The following is a 13052-nucleotide window of genomic DNA, read 5'->3' as shown; positions in this document are numbered from 1 at the left end:
AGCCAAAGATTTAGAAGCAGTGATTTATTTAGGAAGGGCTTCCAGAAGCAATCTGTAAGGAAGTCACAGAAGCAGAAGGAAGGAAGGGAGGGAGAGAGGAAGGGAGGGAGGGAAGAAGGGAGGCAGGGAGGGAGGGAGGGAGGGAGAAAGAGAGAGAGAAAGAGAAAAGAAAGAAAGAAAGAAAGAAAGAAAGAAAGAAAGAAAGAAAGAAAGAAAGAAAGAAAGAAAGAAAAAGAAAATTGTTAGAAAAAAGTCATGGGGAAATATGGGAAGTTTTGGTGTTGGAAGGGAGAGAGTGAGCTTGGATTTAACCAAAACACTTATATGCATGTATGAAATTCTCAATAAAGTATTTTTTAAGTTAAAAAATAAAAAATGTAAATAAATTAAAAATAAATAAAAATCACTTGATTATCTTGTGACTGAAAATTCCCAGAAAAACTGCATCTTAAAATTGAGCTTTCTGCAAAGGTTGATCAATTGATTAGAACTTCAGTGATTGTGGAGAGTTTAGAATGTTGCAGGTCCAAAGCCCAATTGTAGTTTATCTTGGGCTTTCCTTAGTCCACTAAATAGCTACTCCTTGTACAGTTCTGTCTCTCACTTTACAGCCTGTGACAAACAGATAAAAATAAAAACATTCTGGAATTTATTATCAGAGCCTAGCTCCTACCAACCAAAAGGCTGAGTGTCATTAGACAGCATCCTAGGCCTATAGTTGAAATTTGTCTTTTCTGTAACCATCTTAATGTTTCCACAAATGAATTTTAAAAGTATATTGATATGATTTTTCCTTGCTTTGTTACTATAAAAACTTCATGAAACTACTTCCACACTGGAAAGTGGAATTTGTGGTAACCTGAAGCTATGTTCCTGGGCCATTGTCACTTATATTTGGCTAAAGAATAAACTACCTCTTCTATTGGAGATGAAAATTATGCTTTTTATTCACAGTTATTGTGCCATAATATGGGACACTAAGAGTGACCCCCTTTTCTTTAGGAAAGTCAACTGGATAAAAACAAGGTACTAGCATAGGCCATTGAGTCCAAGGCATCTGGTCTTGTCTCCTTAGGTGGATTGTGGTGAATTCTTTCCTTGGCTCTTTCATACATCCCTTGGTTTAGTCAACAATCCATTTTTTTATTCTGAGTTGGTTATTTAAGGATCCTATTTGGTAGACATCTTTTTGGTTTTGGTTTACTTTCAAAGTATTTGTTTTAAAGTATCTTTTTTTTTTTGCTTACTTTGAAAGTATTTTTATTTCAACATTTGGTTTGATTCTTGGTTGCTTTCAGCCTCTGAAAGCATGTTTGTTTCTGAATATTTGTTGTTAAAACTTTCTAGCAGTCATTTATTATTGGGGGGAGATTACTCATATATCTAAGGAATGGAGAAATGTTTCAAGAAAACTGAACAAATAGTTTGTATTTCAACTGGCTGTAGGTTTGATTAGTGTATTAATTTAACTTCCAGAAGTAAAAACTCAAATATTTGGGCTGGAGAGATGGCTCAGTGGTAAAGAGCACTGGCTGTTCTTGCAGTAGACTCGGGTTCAATTCCCAACACCCATATGGTAGCTAACAACCATCCGTAACTCCAGTTCCAGGGGAACCAATGCTCTTTTCTGATCTCCATGGGCAATGTACTACACGGGTGTCCTTACATTCATCCAGGGGATATACTCATACATGTATACAAAATAAAAGTAAAAAAAATATTTAAAAAATACAAAAAGATCTAACTGAAGGTAAATGGCCCTAGATGGGGAAAGTTTACTAGCTCTAAATTGGTTTGTTTTGCACTTAACTAAGAGTCCTAGGCAGTATAATTTTAAGAAAGCATCACAGATGAGCTGCCTGTCCTAATTGGAATACAAAATCATTTGAAAAATAAAATTTGTAATTTTTAATGATTAATAAGAGTTCTAAAATCTATGTGAATTTAGAGGTATTTTAAAGTAATTAATTTCAAAAAATAATATTTCACATAATTATTTTTCATATTTATAATATGAAATTCCATTCAACAGGAGGAAAAAGACTATCCAGGTACTTCTAAGCTGTTCCTGGACTACAGAATTCAACGACCCGAAATTTAGATTCACATGCACATATTTCAGCTGAGAACTCATCCATACGGACTTCAAAAATGCTGGAGGGTACTCATCTTCAACTATGCTGGCAATCGAGTACCCCAGGTAACATTTTTCTCATATTTTTGTTCCTTGAATGCTTTTATAATTGGATATTTTCATTATTTCTGATATTTACTATTTCACTTGATACATTCCTAAATAATGGCAAAGGAGAACAAGAGGATATTATATCAATTTGCCCACTTGATGAAATAAGGTTACTTTTGGTTTGAATTACCGGTATGCCAACTGGTATTGTGATTATGCAGGTCTTGTTTAGGCACCTATATTGTTGAGATTTTGTGGGTGCAACTTCCCTGTCATGTCTAGAAGACACTATGAAGCAGCAGGCGTCCTGGTCTTCTGACTCTAACAATCTTTCCACAGCCTTTTCTGAATTCTGAGCTGTTCCCTTAACCTTAGTCCTAGGGGTTGCATTGTAGATGTATCAGTTGAGGCTAGGCATCCTGCTATAACTTATTCTCTTCAAATTTGACCAGCTAAAGATCTTAGTCTCCATCGGTTGTAAAAAGAAGCATTTTGATAAGTGATAAGAGCTATTCTTATTTGTGAACAATAGGATATTAAGAATATAGTAAGAAATGACATCATTTTAGGAAAGTGACAGTATTAGGTTCTACTCTAGGGTTTATGAGTTTCCCGCCACTGAAATTTTCCTACGTTTACAGTACCTGAAATGGATTCCCTCCTATTGAGTGGGCTTTAAGTCCAATTAGATGACTGTTGATTACACCCAAGATAAAAGCTGGACTGGTCATTGAGGTGGTTAGTAGGCTTGCTGGGTTGAACTATTGATTGTTTTTCTTCTATGACTGCTTGACCAGCACTTTCCAGTACTATGTGAGCTAGTTTTCAGGGAAGAGGCTTCCAGGTCAGTTTCAGCCTATTTTTTAAAGTCTTCTGTTCAAAGTGTATGGTCTCTTCAGCAACAGAGTCTTTGATTAAGTAAGCAATTTGTGGCTATGGCAATAACCTATAACACTTCGGGAATCTCTTGGACTTCTCTGACAAAGCAGAGAATACCAAAGTAGTGAATGTTTTCTAACAACTCCATTGTTTATGTCCCTCCATTCTTTTAGTCACTCTCTCTGTCTGTGCTTCTCTTTGGCGATACTGCACGTTCCTGTAAGCTGTACATTTCTCTGCTCATTTCACTCACTTATGTGAGCCCAGCAGACACGTTCTCTTCTTTTAAGGAAATCTTATTCATAGGGCAGGAGTGAAGGGTAGAGGAAATTTAAATGTAATTTCAAAATATAAAATCTCATGTTAAGATTGAAAATATGTGAATAATGCATAAAAATCAGCCACAGGAGAGTGTCCTTGAGAGAGAATGGATTATATTGGCTAGCCACATACAGCTTCACTGAGGTGACATTTCAGCTGATATTTGTTTTCAAAGATCTCAACCAGTTTATCTACTAAAAGAAATGCAAATCAAGACAACCACAACACAGCATTTCATAGTTACTAAAACGGATATCATTTAAAAAGAGAAAACAAATGTTTCAGAGAATTTAGAGAAATTGTAATCTTCAGACTTTTGCTGATAGAATATAAAATAGTATAGCTGCTCAGGAAAATAGTCTGATAACTCAAAAGTTTCAACATAAAGGTGCCTTGAGACTAAACAGATCTGCTCTGTGTGGAGCCTATCCAGAAGGCATGAAAACATGCATCCATTCACAAGCTTAAACACAAGTGTTTTCAGCAGCATAACCATAATCATCAAAAGTGGAAGCAACCCGAATGTCCATCATCTGATGAATGAAGAAGCAAAACAATATATTCTTGCATTATTTAGTACTAAAATGAAGGAAATGTCAAGACTGATATAATGTGGTTGAACCTTGAGACATCATTCTAGGTAAAAGAAGCCAGCCACAAAGGACGATTTGCAGGATGCCATTTTTCTCAAGTGTTCAGAATAGCAAAACTCTGGGTAGAGAAAGTAGTTATTGTTTTAGGCCCGGGGAGTTGTAGCAGGGGTAGAAGTGAGTGGATATGAGGAGGTACTGCTCATAGGTACTAGGTGTCTTTTGAGAAAATGCCATGATCTTTGAATTGTGGTGATGTTTATACAAGCAATCGAACCACATATAGTTTATGAGAGTGAATTTTATATATGTATTTTAGCAAAGCTAACAAAAAATAAAAAGAAACAAAGCTAAAAACACAAAAGGAAATATATCCAGTGAATGCAATCAGACAATCTACAGATAAGAAAGTACCTCTTAGATCATGAACAAATGCTCAGCACTGCTTGTTATAGAGAAAAAGAATCTTCTTAGCTAAAAAATTTAAAACACAGCATGACAAAAAGATCTGGGCCAGGTCACTGGGATCGACTGATACTTTAATATATGCCCTGAGATCTTAAGGTGTTGTGGTGGTGTATTATCTTGGTGTCAGCTTGATAATTGCATGTTAGATTTAATTGACTATTTATACAATCATTTTAAATCTTGAGAGCTCCTTGCAATTTTCTGCCACTAAACTAGGACAGGAAATATAAGGTTATCCCTATTTTTTACTTTTCACTAATCATTAAAACTATAATCAGAGGGAGTTGAATGCCAACCTTGACCTACCTTCTAGTTCTCCATCTAAGAATATATACTCAGCAAGCCACATTTTCACTCCCAAAAATTTTGCAGAATGTTCTTTAACCGGCACTGTCAGTATCTATAAGGTATAGCTTCAAATATCAACTTAATTTGCCATGTGTGTTTCAATACTCGCAGAGCTAAGACAATGCAAAATAATTAACAGATATTTTCTGGTTGATTGTGGAGATTTTTCTCATGCTAGTTTTCTATTCTACATAACAAATTACCATGAACTTAACAGCTTAAAACAACACACTTTTAAACTTTCACCGTGTCTGTGCATAGAGAGAGCATACCTTAACATGGTTCCCTGCAGGTTGCAGTCAAGGTTACAGACAGTCTGTGCTTAACCTTTTGATTAACCTTAACAGGCAATCTACAGATAAGGATATGCCCCTGAGGACCATGAAAAAAAAATAAACGTTCAGCACTGTCATATGAGAAAAAGAATCTAAAGCAAAATATAATCTACAAGTACCATTTTCATCTTAATTGAATAATAGTAAACAATATCCCAAGTTGAAGGCTCAATTTGTGATAAATAATGCAATTCCAGATTCTTTCAGGTTGTAACCAAAGTTCACTGGCTGCAATGAACTCTTTTATCAACCAGGGGGAAACTGGAACTAGCTCATGCCCAGTTGAGCAAATGGTAATTTGCTTCTTTACTTACAGTGATGGAGGGGAAAACTAACAGTTTGCTATCTAGATATCCATTGTCTGTTATCCAGATAATCTTCTTTAGCAAGGTACTCAGAAGTGGCATCTCATCACCTTTATCATGTACCTTTAGGTAAAGACAAGTAGCAAGCCCTTCCTGTACGAAGGGGAAGAGGTGGGTAGCAAAGGCAGTGATGAGGTGGTCACCCTAAAGTCTGTCCACCTTAGTAGTTCATTGTAAGTGTTCTGCTTTGAGGTGAATTTTTCATGCGGTATGAATTTTGTGCTAAATGTCTCCACTGTCTCCTCAATAACTATAACAATTATAAAATAGTCAATATTTCAGAAGGACCATTTTTATAGGTCAGCTAACATTATCTTCTGAACAATATTGACAGGTAAACAGCATAACCAGCAGCATGCCTACTTTATGCCTCAGGAAACAGAGGTCTGGAGCAGTTACCACCATTCAGGATCCAACAATCTATAAGTAGCAGGGCTGGATTTCTACGAATCACTCTAGCACCCTGATGTAGCATTTTATTTCTTTGAGAAATGCATTCACAAACATTGGCTTCCCCCAAACTCAGCAAAATTGTCATAATAAAAAAAGGTATAGAAAACTATTGTTGTCTCCAAAATTTAGTGTATATTTTTACTATCTAATGATTAGAGAAAATGAATAAAACTTTATTACAAACCTAAAGGCAACATAATTATCATCTTTCCACTTCTGTGTTCCTAGCTTCTTTTTTTAACTTTATTTACCTTCCTTTGTGGTCTGTCTTAGCCAGCTGTTTTCTGTCTCCTCCACAAGAGGCTTAATGAATTCTCTTCCATGAAAAATGAAAAGAGTCTGGCATGGTGGTACACACCTTAAATCCCGGCACTTGGGAGGCAGAGGTAGGTAGATCTCTGTAAGAAAGAGGCCACCTTTTCTATAAAGTGAGTTCCACGTCAGCTGGAACTACAAGAGACCCTGTCTCAAAAAGGACCCTTAACCCATAAAAAAGAAAGAAAAATGAAAAGAAAAAAAAAATCTCTGTGGCAACAGATCACTACAACTTAAAGGTCAGTGTTCCCCTCTATATTTTACAATCAATAATTTTAAAGAGATTAGACACTTTTTTGAAGATTTAAATTCAGTAAATATTTTTAAGAATTTTACACAATTGTCACACATACACACACACACACACACACACACAAAAAGACAGAAATGATCTATGTGCCAGTAAACTGAGTTCTACTAAGAGTAAATTATGCCTGTATTTCTTATTTGATATTAAGGACTCATGTCTGGTCCTATAGCTTTTAAAAGCCATTCACCTTATAACAGGGTGGAATGTTTGATATTTATCTATGCTTGTTAAATACATTGTGATTAGGAAGTTTACAGGGCTTTTATTTGTTACCTAGCAGATTCTTACCACCAACATGCACAGGACATAGTTTAATGTGGAGATGCAGGAGAAGTTCCAGCAAAAGAAGCTGACCTTACAGAAACCCTTAGGCAGTATCTGTAGATATCAACTCAGCCACATTGCAAGCTACAAATTTGTCGATAGGAAAAAAAGAAACAAGAAAATGGAGCAAAAATTTTTGCTAAAGTTGTACTCTGTCTACTTCAACATTTGACTGGATTATTAAACAAGGAATAGATTCAGACTGTATTTCTGAAATGCTTGGAAAGTTTGATAAATTTGAAAATTTCCAAAGTCCAAAGGGATTTAAAATGGACTGCTTTTGGAGTTATTAGGTTTTTTAATGAAATCATAATTCACACACCGTTGAAAAGCAAAAGCTAGATTTCTTTCTTACTGGGGCAAGAAAGAGTTGCAAGTAAATGTAGTTTCTTCCTAAACAAAGAAAAAAGCATGGCTGGTACAACATATAATGAACTCAATGCTTGTTTTCCTAAAAAGCATATGTGAAGCCCTGACCTCCAATGTGATGGTGTTTGAAGGTAAGATATTCAGTAGGCAAATGAATGTTCATTTGGTAAGTACTATTGACAAAACTGGTTGTCTAGAATAAAACAATTTCGAATAACACTAACCTGTCAAAAATGATATTATACATTCAAATACCAAACGAAATGAATAAATAAAATATTTGCAGGCAATTAGGATAAGCTAAGCTAAGGATATGCATACCAGATGAATCAGTAGCATATTTTACTCTGAAATTAATCGACACACTATTATATATCATAAACAAAATCAAACACATCTGGGAGACTGGGAAAATATTTAACAATGTGAATAAGGGAGAAACTCTATAATACAAAATGGAGTAGTTCTGATCTGATTTTTAAAAGGTAGAATGATTAGGTCTGGAAAGATGGCTCAGTGAATAAGAGTACTGGCTGCTCTTGCAGAGGACCCAGGTTCAGTTCACAGCACCCTTATGGCAGCTAACAATGGTCCATAATTCTACACCCTCTTCTGACCTCCGAGCACACTGCCCAACATGGGTACACTTAAATATATGCAGGAAATACATTCACACACATTTAATTAAGAGATAAAATAAGTAATGAAAATAAGTAAAAAATTGTGTGCCAAGTTAATTGTCAATAAATTAATAAAAGCAGCTACAAATAGTACTCATTACAAAGATACAAAAGAAAAATAATTTAGCACTCTTCTGACAAAAATGTTAAATAGTGGATAACTATGAAAGCCTAGGAAGAAGCAGCAGATAGCCTGTCTTAGATGACTTATGAAAATAAATATGTTATATAAAATTGTATTTTCATACAATTGTATTTCAATGAAAAAACTTGCTGTCCCATGGAATTATAAATATCTGTACTCTATAATATTTAGAATGAGAGCATTATTGCAAATTTTTTTGGGGGGTGTGGTGGTTTGAATGAAAATATCACCCATAGGCTCCAAGTGTTTGGACATTTTGTTCCCAGGTGATGGCGCTGTTTGGGGAGGTTTTAGAAGGTGTAGCTATCCTGAAGGAAGCACGTCTCTGGGGGTGGGCTTAGAGAGTTCTTAAGCCTTGCCAGATCTCCAGTCAGTCTCTTGCTTCCTGTGCCTGCACGATGATGTGAGAGCTTCATTTCTGCTGTTCCTGCTCCAGCCACCTCCAGCCACCATGCCTCCCTGCCATGATGGACTGTAATTCCCCCGGAACCGTAAGCTCAAATAAACCCTTCCTTCTATAAATTGCTTGGGTCAGTGTTTCTATCACAGCAACAGAAAAGTGATGGGGGGGGGTGTTACAAAATGAGAGAAACTGGCAAATACATACGTACAGTGTGGTTGGATACGTTGAGATTCATCTGAACTGTTATGTAGAACTGTTTTTTGCTGCCGTTGTTGTTATGTTCATTTCATGCCAGGTTATTATAAAAAATTTTTAAAAAGTATAAGTGTCAAAAGCATGTAAAATATGACCTCACACAAAAAAAAATGGTCAAGATTTTGGTATGTAAAGTTTTCATATAATTGAAGTATGGGACAAGCTATGAAAAGAAAGAGATCATTAAATTATAGAGGTTTTAAAACTAAGTTCAAAGAAAAAGGCTTTAAAACTGCAAAACAGATTATATTTTTAAGATAGATGATAAATTATGTGATATACATATATTTATAGAAAAGGTATTAAAAAGAAATTTCTGAAGTATTACTGGTGTTTATATCAAAGTGACAGCCTATATTCTGGTTTCTATATTTTCTCTCCTTATTGCATATGTTATATCAATATCAAGGTAAATGCAATTGTAAAAAATAAGTATAATTTTTGTGATTCTGCTGTAGTTCAGAAAAATGTATAAATTCTGTATGAGAGGATATAGTCCTAATTACTACACAGCATTTCTCCCTACAAGCAAAACCTCTTTCAAAAATCATGTCTCTATTTTCCATATAGGCTGTTTGCCTTTTAGGGTTTTTCTCTCCTGCTCCTGGGCAGGGAAGAAGCTTGTGTTTTGCCAGATCACCAGGAAGCTGGAAGCTGTGTAAGTTTCCATAGAGGTTTCCTTGATGTTACATGTCAGTTTACACCTCTGAGACCAAATGCCCATGGATGAGAGAGTTTTCTATCTTTCATGAATTATTAATTACCTTTTCAGAAAAATCTGACAGCTCTCAGCCTGATATGCACCTATGTAGACACATATTTTTTCTTTTGTTTTATGTTAAAAAATTAAAGTCCTTGAAGGCCAAAGCTAAAAATCATGTTTTAACATAGCAATTACAAAAAATAAAGGAAGAGAATTTTAAAGAAAGCAACAACATAGACCCCAACACATGCAATGACTGCATTATTTTGTTTTGTCTAAGGACATTACTAATATTTCATGTAAATGAGCAACCAGCATAGATAACATGGAGTTAGTATATAATAAATTATTTTGCTTTATCTGTAAATTAAGAAGTTTTATCTAAATTGTTGAAATGAGGTCCAAAATAACATTTTAACATTGTTTTGTTTCAGCAATAGATTATTCTGTATAGAGGTTTGTTTTCTTTAAACACAAGAGTTTTTGTTTTCTCTTGCAAAGTCAGATTCCAGCATAAAAGCAGCTACAACTTGTAATCTATTTTAAAGCTCAGTGTTGTTATCCAAATTTACTACCAAAGTAATTAATGGTAACAAATGTGCATAATGTTCAACTAATAAATGCTATGACCTGTAAGCTACAGAGGAGGAAATCCAGCATGTTCCAAGGTGGGAAGAGGCAGGGAAATGAAAACTAAATTGGGGAAATTTCCTGTTGCCCTTGTAAGTGAAGCAGCCCAGACATCAGGCCGGCTTCCTCCCTACTTCAAGGGCAAAGGAATTGGTGTTGGTTTTTTTGTTTTTTGTTTTGTTTTTTTAACTGTCAAGTTGGCTTTTACTGGAAATGTAAATACACTCAATGAAAATTAGCATATATGTCAGGAATGGTTTGTTTTCTGAGTCTCACACCTACACACTAAAGTTTGTGACTTACACATACTTTGCAAAACTGTTGATTATTTTAAAAGTTGAGTCATGTATTAAAACAACTTTTAAACTACTTCTCTGTAAGACTGAATGTGAGTCATTGAAAATATGAATCAAACTTTTTAAGCGGATTGTCACAGAGAACTGGGGACTCTTTTGCATAGATGTATCTGGACTGGGTCTCTGTCTCTCTGTCACATGGGGGTAAACACATACATAAGCCCACACTGTTCTGTTGTGTTCTACAGCTCTTACTGCTAAACAGAAAACTTTGAAATTCCCAAAGCCAGTAAGACACTATCAAATTTGGAATTATCTAGTCAGTATTAAGTCCTGTGATGCCTAAAGCCCCAAAAAAGTGTTCAGTGTACCTTATTGTAAAAATTAAGACATTTCTAATGTTTTTAAAGCTTCCTAGAATGCCATTAGCCATACATCCACAAAGCCAAAAGTAACTGTGGCTACTTCATTCTATTACATCTGACTTCACAAGAACCACTTTTTCATTTGTGGTGGAGTCTGTCTTGAAAATATGCTAAGGGCAAAGCTTCCTAAGTAGCCATCCATATACTCCCAGATGCTAACTTTATGAGCACCTTCCACACAGAAGTTGGTCAGCAATAATGCACTCTGTTTAACTGAGTTCTAATATCTGAATACACAGGAAGACGAGAACAGTAACAAAGATTCTATTTTTCATCTTTTCCTTATTAACAGATTTCCCAAATATTCATTATTAACTTCTCAGTGTTTCTTAGAAATATCATCTTGGTAGTCACTCTCTCTCTTTCTACTGACACATAACAGTAATTTCAGTCAATTTGAAGTATTTACCCTGTGGGGAATCATTGATCAAGTATAGCTTTAAGAAAAATGAACACTAATCCAAAGGAATTGAATTAAACTTCTCAAGACTAAATAAAGAAAAGTCCCTTAATCTTTATCTGAGAGTATGAGAGATTCAATTAATGCAGCATTAGTCTTAATTTTTTTAAACAAATAATTTATTGAGAATTTCATACATGCATATAAGGTGTTTTGATCAAATCCATGCCCACTCCCTCCCTTCCAACACCTCCCATATCTCCCCATCACTTTTTTTTCCATTTTTTTTCTTCTTTAATTAATTTTTATGGGGCATTTGGCTACTCTAACATCCCCCCCTTTGAAGAGGTAACCCTAAAATCTTTTAAAGATTAGATAAGAGCTCCCAAGTACTTTTGAGAGTTTTGGCCTTTGGAACAGAGTATGTTACTAAGAATCCTAAGGACATTTTAGCTTTCAGCCAAGAAGCTGGCTACTTTTCTTTGGGATCTTTTTACACTAACTGCCTAGCCAGTTCCTATTTCCTATTCTTATCACATCATCCTCTGAAGAGGTTACCCAGCTTGCAGCTAGGGAATCAGGACACAGACCTCTCTGGGTTCTTCCATGCTGAACAGGGATGCAGGGTGAGGCAATTGAGGTACCCCTTCAATGGGTCTATCTAAAAGAGTCCCAAATTGCATAACTGTTATCTGTAGGGGGAAAAGAAAGTCCTTGACTGGTGAATAGGAGATGTGAAGGAGAGGTAAAGGCAAGAGTAATTAGCATTAAAAGTTCTAGATAGGAAACTGGAAAAAAGTCAGAATGCGGCAAATTTCAAATAGTCATATGAGAGTCCACTGGAATTTCTTGACAAGGGCTTCCAAAAGCATCCCTCTATTGGGTTCCTCCTCATTTTTCTTTTGTCTTGCAAGGCTGGAACCTAGAGGATGGACTCAGGATTTGCTTTCAGGTATCTTGATAGCTATTGGAGAGGTTAGAATCAGGGTCAGTTCATTCTCAAAGGCTTCTAGATATGGGGGAGAAAACAAATTTATCCATCATTTTAGAACAATAGCTGGTTGTCTCCCTTAGCTACATGTGGGTACTAGAGTTTTGAAGACCAAGATTTGAAGTTTTACATTTGAGCAGTACCTTCTGGTTAGGAACAAAATCATCAATGAGAAATAATTTTCTAAATAACTTTTTATATAAACTTAACCCTAATGTCTGAGAAGTGTAATCCTTTGAACTCTTAAAGAAATGTACTGATAACTTTTCTCTTTCGTTGTACTTTGCTTTGGGGTATTTAGACCATGCAGTTGGCCCAAATAGATCAATGTATTTTTACACTTAAGGTCTTTTGAGGATCTGTTCCTCAGAGGTCACATGGGCTTGGGAGGAGCTCCTGGCTCTTGTCTTTTACCAGTTCCATCTATGTGAAGGTAAGTCAAAGGTCCAGTCCGACCATGTCTGGCTTCACTTGGAAACATGAATGAGATGGTTCCTCTGAGTTGACCATCCTCTTTGTAGACTGGACACTGGTTCAAGTCCATCTCATGGGGTCTCCATGTCTTCCCTGAACAAGAGCTTATTTTCCTTTTTTTTTTTTTCTTTTTTTAAATTTTTTTTAATTTTAAATTTTTTTTTAACAATTAAAGTTACAGTTTTAACCATATACAAAATATTACAGTAATTCAGATTTTTTGGCATAATGATTACAGATTTAATAAATACATTTTATATCTCATAATAGCGATGAGGATTATACAAAAGCTATTAAAACTATTATGAGAATAAATTCTATTGTCACTTACGTATCTAAAGCTATTTCCTTTGCGTTCTTCCAGAATGATTTGTTCTTATTCTTTACC

The sequence above is a fragment of the Nannospalax galili genome, unplaced genomic scaffold (assembly GCF_000622305.1).
Source record: "Nannospalax galili isolate Female #2095 unplaced genomic scaffold, S.galili_v1.0 scaffold65, whole genome shotgun sequence".
Lineage (NCBI taxonomy): Eukaryota > Metazoa > Chordata > Mammalia > Rodentia > Spalacidae > Nannospalax > Nannospalax galili.
The sequence above is the reverse complement of the archived record's forward strand: the minus strand, read 5'-3'. Positions refer to the sequence as shown.